This window comes from Urocampus carinirostris, chromosome 7 (genome assembly GCF_059441175.1).
Source record: "Urocampus carinirostris isolate Australia breed hairy pipefish chromosome 7, RoL_Ucar_1.0, whole genome shotgun sequence".
In the NCBI taxonomy this organism is placed as follows: Eukaryota; Metazoa; Chordata; class Actinopteri; order Syngnathiformes; family Syngnathidae; genus Urocampus; species Urocampus carinirostris.
In genome coordinates, this window is record NC_142355.1 from 29,442,213 (window position 1) to 29,455,491 (window position 13,279).

Below are 13,279 nucleotides of genomic sequence, written 5' to 3' on the forward strand. Positions count from 1 at the left end.
TTGTCAATTGTCTGTGCTTTGAAAACTGGGGGTATTATAAATTTTATTGTAATTAAACATACTGTTCAGTGTCATTTTATAACATTTTTGGTTCGTGGTGTGCCGCAAAAATTTTACAATGTAAAAAACATGCCCTGGCTCAAAAAAAAGGTTGAAAAACACTGGCCTAGATCACAGCTAGCCTCACTAAAATGGATCTTTGACATCGAGATACATCTATACAAGCCTAGATAAAATGGATCTTTGACGTCTATAGACCTCTTTGGCAGCCTAGGTAAAAAGGATCTTTGACGTCAAGAGCCATCAATGGCAGCTTGAATGAAATTGATCTTTGATTTCCAGACCCACCTATGGCAGCCTAAATCAATGCCAGTCTAGCAAAAACAGATTTGTGACATCTAGATCCGTCTATGGCAGCTTCGATAAAATACATCTTGGACGTCTAGAGACGTCTATGGCAGCCTAAATCACCGTCAGTTTCCTTAAAATGGATCTTTTAAGTCTATAGTCGCCTATGGCAGCCTGAATCACTGCCAGCCTCACTTAAGTGGATTTTTTGCCGTCTAGAGCAGTCTGTATAAAATAAATCTTGATCTAGGATCAATTAATGGTAGCTGGATAAAATTGATCTTGGACGTCTACAACAGTCTATGGCAGCCTAAATCACTGTCAGCCTCACTAAAATGGATCTGTGGCGTGTCCAGCAGTCTATGGCAGCCTACATCACTGCTAGCCTCACTAAAATCGATCTTTGATGTCTAAAGCCACCTATGGCAGCCTAGATAAAATCGATATTTGATGTCTTAGGCTATTTACAGCCGCCAAAATCACTGCCTAACTCACTAAAATGGGTCTTTGACATCTAGAGCAGTCTATGACAGCCTAGATAAATGGATCTTTGACCCCTGGAGCCATCTATGGCAGCCTGGACAAAATGCATCTTTGACATATAGAGCCATCTATGGTATCCTCGAGAAAAGTGATCCTTTGATGTGTATAGCTGTCTATGGCAGCATAGCTAAGATGCATCTTTGACACCTATACCCCTAAAAGCATTATAGCTTGAAATGATCTTAGATGTCCATTACTCCCTACGGTAGCAACTGAGTTAATTGGCAAGACCCAGTTGACGATAGAGAAAATAATAGTTGGTTAATGTTTCTTGATGTAAACAAATTAAGTAAACTTAAACAAATCCCTGTTGCCTTATTGCAAGGATTAAATGTGAATAGCTTAAAAGCTCAAAAGAGCGGTAAGTTTCACCAAAGCCCAAAGGCAGCAGTTGATCTTGAACTGCCATTTAATCAGGTGCGAGCCTCCTCACTGGTGGCAAGCGTCTGATTAGATTTGAAGATGGAAAGCCATTAGTTGGATAATGACTTAAGTGCTGGTTCTTCTCACAAAGTGATTTATCCCTAGCGCTACAGCTTAGACTGACTGGCAGTTGTGGCGGTCGATGCGGGTTACTGTCAATAAACCATCGTACATGACCTAATCGACGGTCGGGTCCTGTTCACGCGTGACGTTATTGTACTAGTATACGAATCACCTCTTCGTCACGCAAGAGTGCAAACTCATCGACATATTCTTGTTTCCACGTGGGATGAACCTGGCACTTAAAATATTGGAATATTGGCTAGTTTTAACTTTTCTTTTGTCCCTTGCAGGACATCAAGACACATTTGTTAGACTGCGCTCTACAGATATCCCTCAAGGATGAGCTGATGTTCATTGCAGCATGTAGGCGGCCATATCAATCTGGCTATTTATCGCAAAGGCTAAAAATCCATTGGGCTATTGTTGGAAACAATCAAATCTTTGAACATATCATAAACCTTAACTGTCACAAAATGTGGCAACATAGTTCAGCATTGAATACTTACGTCATTAAAATAAAACAAATAAATTCGTATGCTAAATCTGTACGCTATTTGGCTTATTACAGTTATCACAAAAGTAAACAAATATTGTAAATCATCATTGCCTTTTCCAACAGCTGCCTTATTGTTTTATTGTCTGCTCCTATCTTCGGTGTTTTTTCTTCCCGTTTTGACAACTACACTATGGATTACTTCTATCCTATGGGACATGGGTTTTAGCGAACAAAAAATGCGTGTATTCAAAGAATTTCAACTCCTTGCCCTGAAGAATTCTCGTGCCGGTGTGATGAAGGGGCCTATCGTGGAAGAAGAGCCGGAGCTAGCGAAGCGGCTAGCGGCGTTATAAGTCTTCGGTACCATCCGTAATCATGGTAAATGCGAACTCACGACCAAATAAGATCATCGAGTGCTGGTGGAAAACATCGAAGCGCACAGGGAGCGCAGTTGCTGTGTTTTGCGGAAACGTGGCTCACGTTTAGCATTCCGGACGCTAACGTGTAGCCACCCGGAGCTACCCGGAGCTATCCGGCTTCAACGCCGCTAAACAGAGACACGAAAGCCGGGGGGAATCGGAGAGGAGGCGGACTTGCTAACACGAGGTGGTGTATCCCTGGATTTTCACAAAGAAAAGTTTTACATCTGCCGCAGGGATGTCGAACTTTTGGACTGGCGTGACGTCATCCACTCCGCTACAAGCACTCCTAGGGCATCATGTTAATCTGTTAATAAACAACGGGGTAGACTGCAGGAAGTGTGAATTTCCCTACGGGGATGAATAAAGTATCTATCTATCTATCTATCTAAATATAACATACCGTATTTTTATGGGTTTTAAATTGTTACAGAGTACAAGTTGCACTAAGGCAAAAAAAGTCAAAAACAATTGCATCTGAATATAATTACCCCAGATAAAAAAGACAACAATAGTCTTTGGCATAGGTGAACACAATGCTCGTTAGGGCTTATGCAACAACGAAGCTAAATAAAACGACTGCTTTTGGTGTATAAGGTGATCCCAGCATTCTTCTAGTTTTTGGTGAAGAATAAGATCATGCAAGAGTTAGGCTTAAAATAATATATCACTAGTTTTGGGTGTCGAAAAAGCTTTTGGCACCCAAGAAGTCAATGCTAGTTCCCGGCTTACACAATGTGTCATGATTACTCATGCGGGACACCTGAATCTGCTCCGTTGGCGCCAGCAGCCTCGGACGCTGATTGGCTGCTGAGCTCTTTTTAAATCCCCTGTCTTCCTGTCAACGATTGTCAGTTCGTCTGTGAACCACAGGTCCACGCTAGGCAAGCCCTTTTTTGACTCCTGACTCAATACTGCACTGTTTCCCGTCTGATTCCTGGTGCCGACCTTTTTTCTGAACCCGTTTACGTTTTTGCTCCTCTGTCCCGGCCATCGACCTGTTTTTTCCTCGCTCTTGACACTGCCTTTGCTCGACACGGAAGTGCCACTTCCGCGTTCCAAGCGATCTGCTACCCGTGACCGACGATCACCGGATCGTGGGTGCAAGCCCTTTCTTCCTTCTAAATAAAGCTGAGTAAACGAATACTATTGTGTCCCGTCTCCGTTCCTGGTCTCTGACACAATGATTTGGTGAAACAAAAAATTTGGCGTAGAAGTTATGTAAACAATGAGGTGGCTAGCAATTCACTATATTTTGAGCTAAAAGAAGATAATGCTAGTTTTTTGGCATCAAAGAACACAATGCTAGTTTTCAGCTTGTGTAATGATTTCGCTTATGTGCAATTAGATTTGTTAATTTCCTATGTAAATGATGAGGAAATGAAGAAAATAAGGTAATCCCCCTTCCGAATGACCAGACTGCAATGGATGTTGCAATGCACAGACATTGTCAACATTAAACATAGGTCATTCATAAACTTTAGAATATAAGTGTGTTTTAAGCTTAGATTGAAATGGTTCCACTGAGGTTGCACACCGAATCTCAGAGGGCAGAGAATTCCAAAGCACCTGCGGATTTCATCTTTGTTCTTGGGATCACCAGTAGACCCGTATTTTCCCATCCTGAGCAGTAACATAGAGGAAAATGAAAACAGAAAGATATGAGGGGGGAAGTCCATGCATATTATTGTATGATATGGCGAAATGACATCTGAGCCCTTTAGTGTTACCTGTGGTGTTCCGCAGGGTTCAGTGCTTGGCCCCCTTCTTTTCAGCATCTACATGCTTCCATTAGGTTATATTATTCGCAAGTACAATATCAGTTTTCACTGCTACGCAGACGACACTCAACTATATCTTCCGTTGGAGGAATCTGCCACACTAAACTGTGGAAATTTGGAGGCTTGCCTCACTGAGATTAAAGAGTGGATGTCACTCAATTTCTTGCGTCTTAACTCTGAAAAGACCGAAATGTTAGTTATTGGTCCATCTAAATGCCGCGACTTTTTCTCTAAAACTGCTGTGAACATTGACAAATGCCACATCACAAAGAGTGACTCAAATGAAAATTTAGGTGTCACATTTGACCCCGATCTGTCCTTTCAATCACACGTGAAGAAAATTACTAGAACCGCTTTCTTCCATCTTCGTAACATTGCTAAAATTTGTCCTATACTGTACTGTCTCAGTCGGATGCGGAGATTATAAATCACGCGTTTGTTACCTCCTGTCTCGATTACTGTAATGCACTACTCTCCGGTCTTCCGATGACCAGACTCAAGAGTCTTCACCTGGTACAAAATGGCGCAGCGAGGCTTTTAACTAGGACAAAAAAGTCCGATCACATCACCCCAATTTTGGCTAACCTGCATTGGCTCCCTGTTAGCCTAAGATGTGATTTCAAGGTTCTCTTATTAGTATACAAAATCATACATGGACTTTCCCCCTCATATCTTTCAGATCTGATTTCCCCCTATGTTCCGGCCCAAAGCCTTCGTTCTGAGAACGCCGGTCTTCTGGTGATCCCAAGAGCCAAGAAGTGTTCCGCAGGTTTGAGAGCGTTCTCCATCTGGGCACCAGTGTTGTGGAATGCTCTTCCCCCTGAGATCCGATCGGCAACCTCAGTGGAAATGATCAAATCTAAGCTTAAAACTCACTTCTACTCTATAGCATATGAATAACCTACACTGCTTATGTGTAATAACCTGTGAAGCCCTTTGAGACTCTTTGTGATTAAGGGCTATACAAATAAAAATGACTTGACTTGACTTGATACAAACAGAACCTTAAAATCCCATCTTAATCTGACAGGGAGCAAATGCAGGTTAGCTAAAATTGGGGTAATGTGATCAAACTTTCTTGTCTTAGTCAAACGCCTCGCTAAACTATTTTGTATCAGCTGAAGGCTCTTGATGCTGGACTTTGGGAGACCTGAGACTAATACATTACAGGCATCAATAACATATCGGTGCGAGTAGCTCAGTGGTAGACTGATTGTCCCACATATGAGTTTCTGTGTCAAACCCCAGGCTGCCTATTTACTATTTACCTATTTGAATAGCACTTATTTATTAGATTGCAATGGATATCAGTCAGGAAATTAATTTATAACCAATAAACAATTGCTAATTGGACTCTGTGGTATTGGTACCAACCAAAATCAATAAGGTCAGTCCCTCCACTCTCATTTATCAATTATCCGTCACAGATGATTGATATTTGTGAGTGGTAGAAAGCAAGAAAACTAGGTACTCACAGGGTGCACTATGGTAAAAAGGGGATGCCGCTTACAAAGGTTACAGAAATTATTGTCCATGCAAAGTTATTTTTTTTCTTCTAAATTTGTTTACAAAAAGAAACGGAAAACTTTTGAGGATGCACAAGGCGGGTTGCCACCCGGGCGGGACGTGACGTCAACAACCAAAAATACGACACCCACGCGGGAAAAGATGGGAAACGCACAGCACAATTATCTGAATGTTCATCTGACAGCTTTTGACATATCGGATTATAACAACCGCTGTTCTCTTCATGTTGACTGAAATAAACTTGGACCTTAGAGAATAATAAATTTCAACGCGAATGTAGACAAGAGCTGAGTCATTTTCAGCTTACTTTTGGGTTGACTTGGTGTGATAAACTGGAAAAGGTCTTCAATTTTTTGCAGATAACTGTTGAAACTATGAATCATGACAAAGTTATGAATGCAGGGCTGTCTCATAAAATTTGAATATCAAAATGAAGTTCTTTATTTTCTGTAACGAGAAAAAGTCATATATTCTGCATTTATCAACATATTCATCCATCCATCATCAGCACCGCTTGTCCTCAGTAGGGTCGCGGGGGTGCTGGAGCCCATCCCTGTTTTCTTTGGGCAGTGAGCAGGGGACACCCTGAACTGGTTGCCAGCCAGTTGCATGTCACACAGAGACAAACAACTCACTCGTTCATTTATACCTAGGGACAATTCAGACCGGCGAATTAACCTGACATGCATTGTTTTTGGGATGTGGGAGGAAACAGGAGTGTGAGTGTCCGGAGGAATCCCGCTCAAGCACGGCGAGAACATGCAAACTCCACACAGGAAGGTTCGATCTCATGAACTCAGAACTGAGGCGCACACGCGCTAACCACTGCGCTGCCGTGCTGCTCCTGAAACATATCATTCAGGCAAAAATTCAAGCATTATCAAAACATAAGAATATCATAAAAAGTACTGTATACTAGTAGGCTGTACGCCATTATCAACAATATTAAAAGACTTTCAATATTTCAGTGGATCTGTAATCAATCAAGAATGCATGACGTTTTTGTCCTCTTAATTGCATTAAAGCAAATTGTCAGAACCCGAACAGATACAGGACCCAATCACGTGACGTTGTCACACAAGCCTTTTTTTTACGGGAAATGGGTAGTCATGCACGTTTGGTAGCCGGTCTGGCGTGGAAAGCCCGGAAGCCAGAGACCAATAAGACCGTTTCCAATCGGCCGAGTTGATATTGGACGGATGGAGTCGATACCGGACAGAAAGGGACAGACAGGATGGACAACAAATCAGGATATCAATAACGAACAGGAGAACCTAGACGGGAACGAAAACTGGAGAAAATAATAAACAGGACAAAAACAGACGGAAACTAAACTGGAACCCGAAATTAAACAAGACAACAATAAACGGGAACAATACCAGACAGGAGATATCTAAGGAAAACAGGATCGAGTCAGAACCCACGTCTTGTTGGGCAGAGGTTCGTTTGACGGGCTGACGCTCAAGCAAGAGAGCGCTGATCTTAATATAAACAGAAAGTCAATCTCTCAACGAGCCGCAGCTGGCGCCACACGGGCGGGGCCAATTGGGCACCATGGCAACCATGACAAACACGGGCAGGACCAGTCAGGCACCACGGCAACCGTGACACACACACACACGGCGTCGCCAATTGGGCGCCATGGCAACCATGACACAAATAAATAATTGTATCACAATACTCTAATTTTCTGAGAAAGTCATATATGTGTAAGTTTAGACATACATGTTTAGAGTCTAAACCAAAACTTTGAAAAAACCTGGAATGTGTCTAATATTAGGCATAGCAGTTTCTTGAATACTGTCACGGGACCGGACCAGATTGGAGGCAGGAGGCAGGAAGGATGAACTCAATAGCCCAACGACCAGTTACTTTTATTTAGCAAAATAAAAGTTGTCCAACACTCAGGGACCAAACCAAACAAAAACAGGCTTACAGGCAAACAGGAACTCAGACTAGGAATACTCACAAAACAGGCTTTTACTCAGAACGGGCAAACACAGGTTTCCTCATGTCAAACAGAACGGATTAATGCAGAACACAAAACGCAATGAACCAGCAACCGACAATCCCCAACCCGCCCTTAAGAAGCACACACGCAAATTAGACAATCTGCTACAGTCGGTGCCCAGGGGGCGGGGCCAGCCGGTCGCCACGGCGACCATGCTGGAAATACTTTTGTGAATTATCTTTCCCTTTTTGTGCGTTTTTGTGAGTGTGTTTATCTCGGGTAAAAGAAGCTTAAGTTTTACTAAACAACACAAAAATGGAACAAATTCATGAAGATATTTTAATACTTTTTGAAATTAAAACCGTACCCAATATTTTTTGAATTTTCAATGCATGATAAATTCACATTGTATATAATTCTGTTGAAATGAATCTAAAAATTGGTTTATTTGATTAAGTTATGTTTTTTATTAATGAATAAGAATAAATAATATTCAAAAGAGAAATTATTTTTTTTCAAGTTTCTTTTTGTATTGCAAGCTTACAATTTTTTTCACCAGACTAATTTAAAGTTAAACAATGCAGAACAAAAAAAATACAGTACCGAAAGTAACTTTTAAAATAACAATCCAGAAAACAGGTATGGCAGCTTAATTGGAAGGTGCAAATTGACCCTAGGTGTGAATGAGCAAGCAAGTGAGTTTGTAGTTTGCATGTTCTACCCCGTGCTTGTGTGGGTTACGTTCGGGCACTCTGGTTTCCTCCCAAAATCCAAAAACATGCATTTCAGGTTGATTTGGCCGGTCCAAATTGTCCCTAGGTGTGAATGAGCGAGGGACTTGTCTGTCTTTGTGTGCCCTGCGACTGGCTGGCAAGCAGTTCAGGGTGTCCCCTGTCCACAGTCCGAAGATGGCTGGGATGTGCTCCATTGGCACAACCCGTAGGGGGCTATGACACTTGATACCATAATTCCATACAATCTAATGCTAGCTGCTGTTGATCACGAGGAAGAAAGAAATGCAATGGCAAAGTGAAGCTACCAGATTGCAGTGTAGGCGTCATTTCTGAGCAGAGAGAAATGTGGCTAAAACTTCAAGCATCATTTTCAAGAACTTCATCCAAAATTCCAGCACTTCTCAACCCTTGAAAACTCAATAATAAAATTCAAGCATTTTCAAGGATTTCAAGCACCCGTACGAACCCTGTCTGAAGCAACAAGCTTGAATAAGCCATTCTGAAATCGAGGTTCGGAGCGGGTCCAAGCCGTCAGGAGGTGATTTAGCACCTGACACGGAAAGCCCGCTAAGCTCAATAGCACTAAAAGGCTCATCCTGTCTAATGGGGTTCCTCTATGACGCACGAGCTCCTTTACTTTTTCTGCACCTTTGACATATCGCACACATTTATTGGCTTGATAGCGCGCTGAGTGACAGGTGCATGCACACAAGCTAATGAAAAGAAATTGAAACGGCAGTGTACAAAAAAAGCACTGTGGTTTTTCTTAATGAAACTGATGAATGAATAATTGATGCATGCCAAAGCGGTCTGTAATTTCAAATAAATGCCACAAGATGGCTGCAAAGAACAACACCAGGCTAGGTGGAGCTGGCCAACCCACTCAAGTTTTTAAGCTCACCAAGATGCTCCTAGAGCAGAGGTCTCCAACGTGGTGCCTGCGGGCACCAGGTAGTCCCTTAAGGCACCTGAGTAGCCCAAGGACTGGTTCTCAAAATATTTCAACAGTCATGGGTCATGGTGATTTCTGCGGAAATTTGATTTATAACTGGGATGAGAAATCATTGATGTCTTTAAAAACAATATTTTAGTGGTTGACTGTTCTTATTTTATTCCTACTTCTGATATTTACACCGTGGTAATAACATAATAATAACATTGTAACGACATAATAGCAAAAGTTGCTGCAATACAAATACATTTCAAAATGGGAGTCCTTTGTGTCAGTCAGTAACAAAAAGTAGCTCTAAGATCCAAAAAGGTTGCAGACCCCTGCACTACAGGATGATAAGTAAATACCGTTGCTTGTTAGGCTTTAGAAAAAAAGCTCTTTGATAATAAAATATGGAAACTCAGTATGCAAAACGACTACTAATCCCGGCTTCCTGATCTAGGTAGCCAAAGTCTTTCAAATATCAATTCTGAAGTAAAGTTATCCTTTGCTTTAACACGGTTTTCAAAGGTCTCCCTGCTTTATGGATTTTCACCATGCATTGCCTCTGGCATTCTAAATTGGCTAAACACTCTCTAAAGAGTACATATTGTAAAAAAGATAAATAAATGATTATGTGCGTTGTACTTGTATTTGTTAAATGAATGCTTGGGCCTGTCAGAAGATGTTGTGGTTTAATGATTCATATGAATTTTAGAGTATTCTTTTGTGTAAGACCAGTAAAAGAAGAGAGCTTATTACTTAAGGGGTAACAAGTATCAGGTTACGTGAAAAACGACACAACATTTACACAATATTATTGTAATTATTTTCCAACCAGAGGGGAATAGAATTCAATAGAATTTATTGTCATTGTAACATGTGAGATGCACAATAAAATACAAAAGTGCATTCTGATGGCTCAAAAACATATACTATGACATAAAATACGACAGTTTAAAATAATAAGTTAAGGCTGGTGGCATAAAAATAAATAGCATTAAATAAAAAAATTAAGAATCGAATGCTCTCTTGTCATTATTGCACATTTCTGTCTAACCATGGGAACCAGCTTCTCATTTTGTAGCGTTGAGGGTGATTATTGCCCTAGGCTAAAAACTGTTTTTAACCTATTATTTCTAGACTACATGGTCCTAAATCGTCTACCTGTGGAAAACAGCTGAACCCCAACATTTTTGATTAAAAAATTATGTCATATTAAAATGTAAAAGAATGCACATTTGACCCAGTTCTTATGAGATGTTAAGTATGCTAGAGAGTAAGGATGAGGCAAATTAAAGAAAGTAGTAAAAGAACAGAAATGTCAAATATTCTGACAAATAACTTATTTGTGACAAAATGTTGTCATTATATTTATTGTGGTGTGTCTTGATTCATTAATTGGGTGGCAATAAACTTTGATCACATTACCCCAATTTCATACCTGTCAACCTGTGTGTTTATTATGTATTTTAATCTGTGCGGAAAAACACAAATTTCTCAATTATGGGTACCATCCAGTGTACACCGACTATCACGAAACGGCAAATCAATCAAATCAAACGAGTTCGAGTTGTGTTGTGAAAGGAAGTCCGTCTCTTTTTAGAGAACCGGCTTTTTCGGCTCAACTCATTAAAGAGAGCCGGCTCTCAAACGGCTCACTTGCTTTGATGCATTGTATTATGAATTATTATGTTGTATAAAGAAGTTAAGAAAAAAAGAGTAGAGTAAGTATAAAATGAGAAAATGAAAAAAGACAGGTTTGTGGTTATTCCTTTAATCAGTATATTACCAACAATAATTTAATGCAGAAAATGAATTAATAATTTGAATAAAAAAATGTATTATTCTACTTAATTATATTTGCATGTATTTTTTTCCTTCTGTAGTGAACGTCCAAGCTACTTAATTTTTGAACTTTTTTTTATAATAAACCTCATTCATGTCGAGCAACTCAGTATCTCAAAACAAAATGTTAATTAACAATATATATGATATAACGAAACACATGTACAATATAACATGTTAAACTACATAAATAAACACGTTAAAAAAAATATGGTGTAAGATTATTTTGTATTTTGTAAGGGAAAATACGATAGTTTGTAAGGGCATGGAGCCGTGGAGGTTGACAGGTATGCACAATTCTTAAAAGAGCCTTTTAAAACAGTTTGATTGGTAAATAATGAACAGACTTTATCAATATTTTTATAACTTATAATAAACATAGTGTAGGTATGCATTAAAAGCAATTATATAACAAATTCCTCAACTGTATTTATTCGTGTAAATTAATACTCGTTATAAAGCGCATCCATAATTTTTAATTAAAAATCAGTTTAAAATGTTGTTTCACTTGTTCTCGTCTCAGATTAAGCATGTTAAGTGGCAAACGTTGAATATGTGCGTCCATTTAATAAATCAATTATTGAAAAGGTAAACTCTGTATACAGTACCAAAATATAATTTACTTTTTTAATTGAATGTCCAAATCATCATCGAGATGCACCAAAGAGTTGTTTCCCTTGTTGTGTTTCTTTGGTTTTATTCAGATCTTTTAGGAGGATTTTGTTTTCTCCATTCTTTAACATTTGTCTTTGGTACACACGTTTTTCCTCTTTGCAGCTCGAGAGATCCATCCATCTTTTCGTTTCTTTTCTCCATTTTCTTTTATTTTTCTCTGTCTCACTCTCTAACAAACTTTACATTACATAGGATTTTTTTCTATTTCAATACATGGAAACATTTGTTGGCCTAGAGAGGGATGGGCAACGCCAGGCTGTACTTGCCTAAGACACACCACAGGAATCGGTGTACCTAGAACCGTTGTGGTCAAGGGATCCAATAATGTAATATTGTATCAGAAATGTAGGAGTTCCTCTTCCAGTTTTAATATACGGTTAAAAACACGAAGAAAACTGAATTAAAGCTTCATAGCTATGTGGTTGCATTCAATGTTTTGCTATTGCGGTGAGTAATATTTTCCACTGATCAATCATTACACAAATACGGTAATACACTAAGCCAATGTGTATAACGTGTAGCCTAAACTTAGTGTTCTTTTCAATAATAAAGTCCATTATAGATAAATAAACATGTTATATTTTATTGAACATTTCAATGTTGTATGAAATGTTTCCGCAAGGTTTCTGTTTTTGTACTTTTACATGGCTATGTTTTAAACGCACACTCCCTCACGCATGCGGCAATTAATGAAAAGGAATTGTGACAACGGTGCATGACAAAGAGTCTTATAATTGCTGCGGAGAAACGGCAGTCATCGATCCGAGGACGGACAACTCGTTTGCTCAGCGCGTAGGCGGCGGCCCGTCCACCCCAACCGTCTTTAGCGGCTCCAATCACTCCATTAGCTCAATAGACTTGGATGCCTCGCTCTTGTTTGCACGAGCAACATTTCGACGTGTCATGAGACCAACAAAACACGCTAAGCATAAGCCTTTGAGTTGTGAGTCACATCAAGAAAAGCAGAGTTTTATAACATAAATTCATGCTGCGTTGTGCTTTGTGCGCGCTGGAAAGTAGAGATGCTGTTTCTACTGTGAAAAAAAGCACCTTTAACTGAAAACTGGCGTTATTTTATTCTATAAAAAAAAACTAAACTGGTTTTATGTCCAAAAAAGTAGCTTCTCTTTCTATTTTTTAAACTATCGGAATTGTTGTCTTCATCAACGGCAAAAACTAGATTCTTCTCCTACATCGAAAACTTTGTTGTCTTCTTATTCCGGTCAAGCTACCATCGTCTTCTTCTACGCCGATAAATAGTATCACTTATTTCCATGTTGAAAAATACCTTTACTTTTTGGGGGGCTGAAAACTTGCATTGTCTTCCAGGATAACAAATACAGTAGTAGCATCTTCTTCTACATCTAAAGCTACGTCATCTGCTTGTGTACGGAATGCCAGCATCGTCTTCTTCTATGCCGAAAAATAGCAGGGTCTATGTCTAAGTAGAAATGAAATGATCTGCATTTATATAGCGCTTTTAAAGTCAATGACTTCCCAAAGCGCTTTACAATGTGCTCCACATTTCCCAATAGCGGTC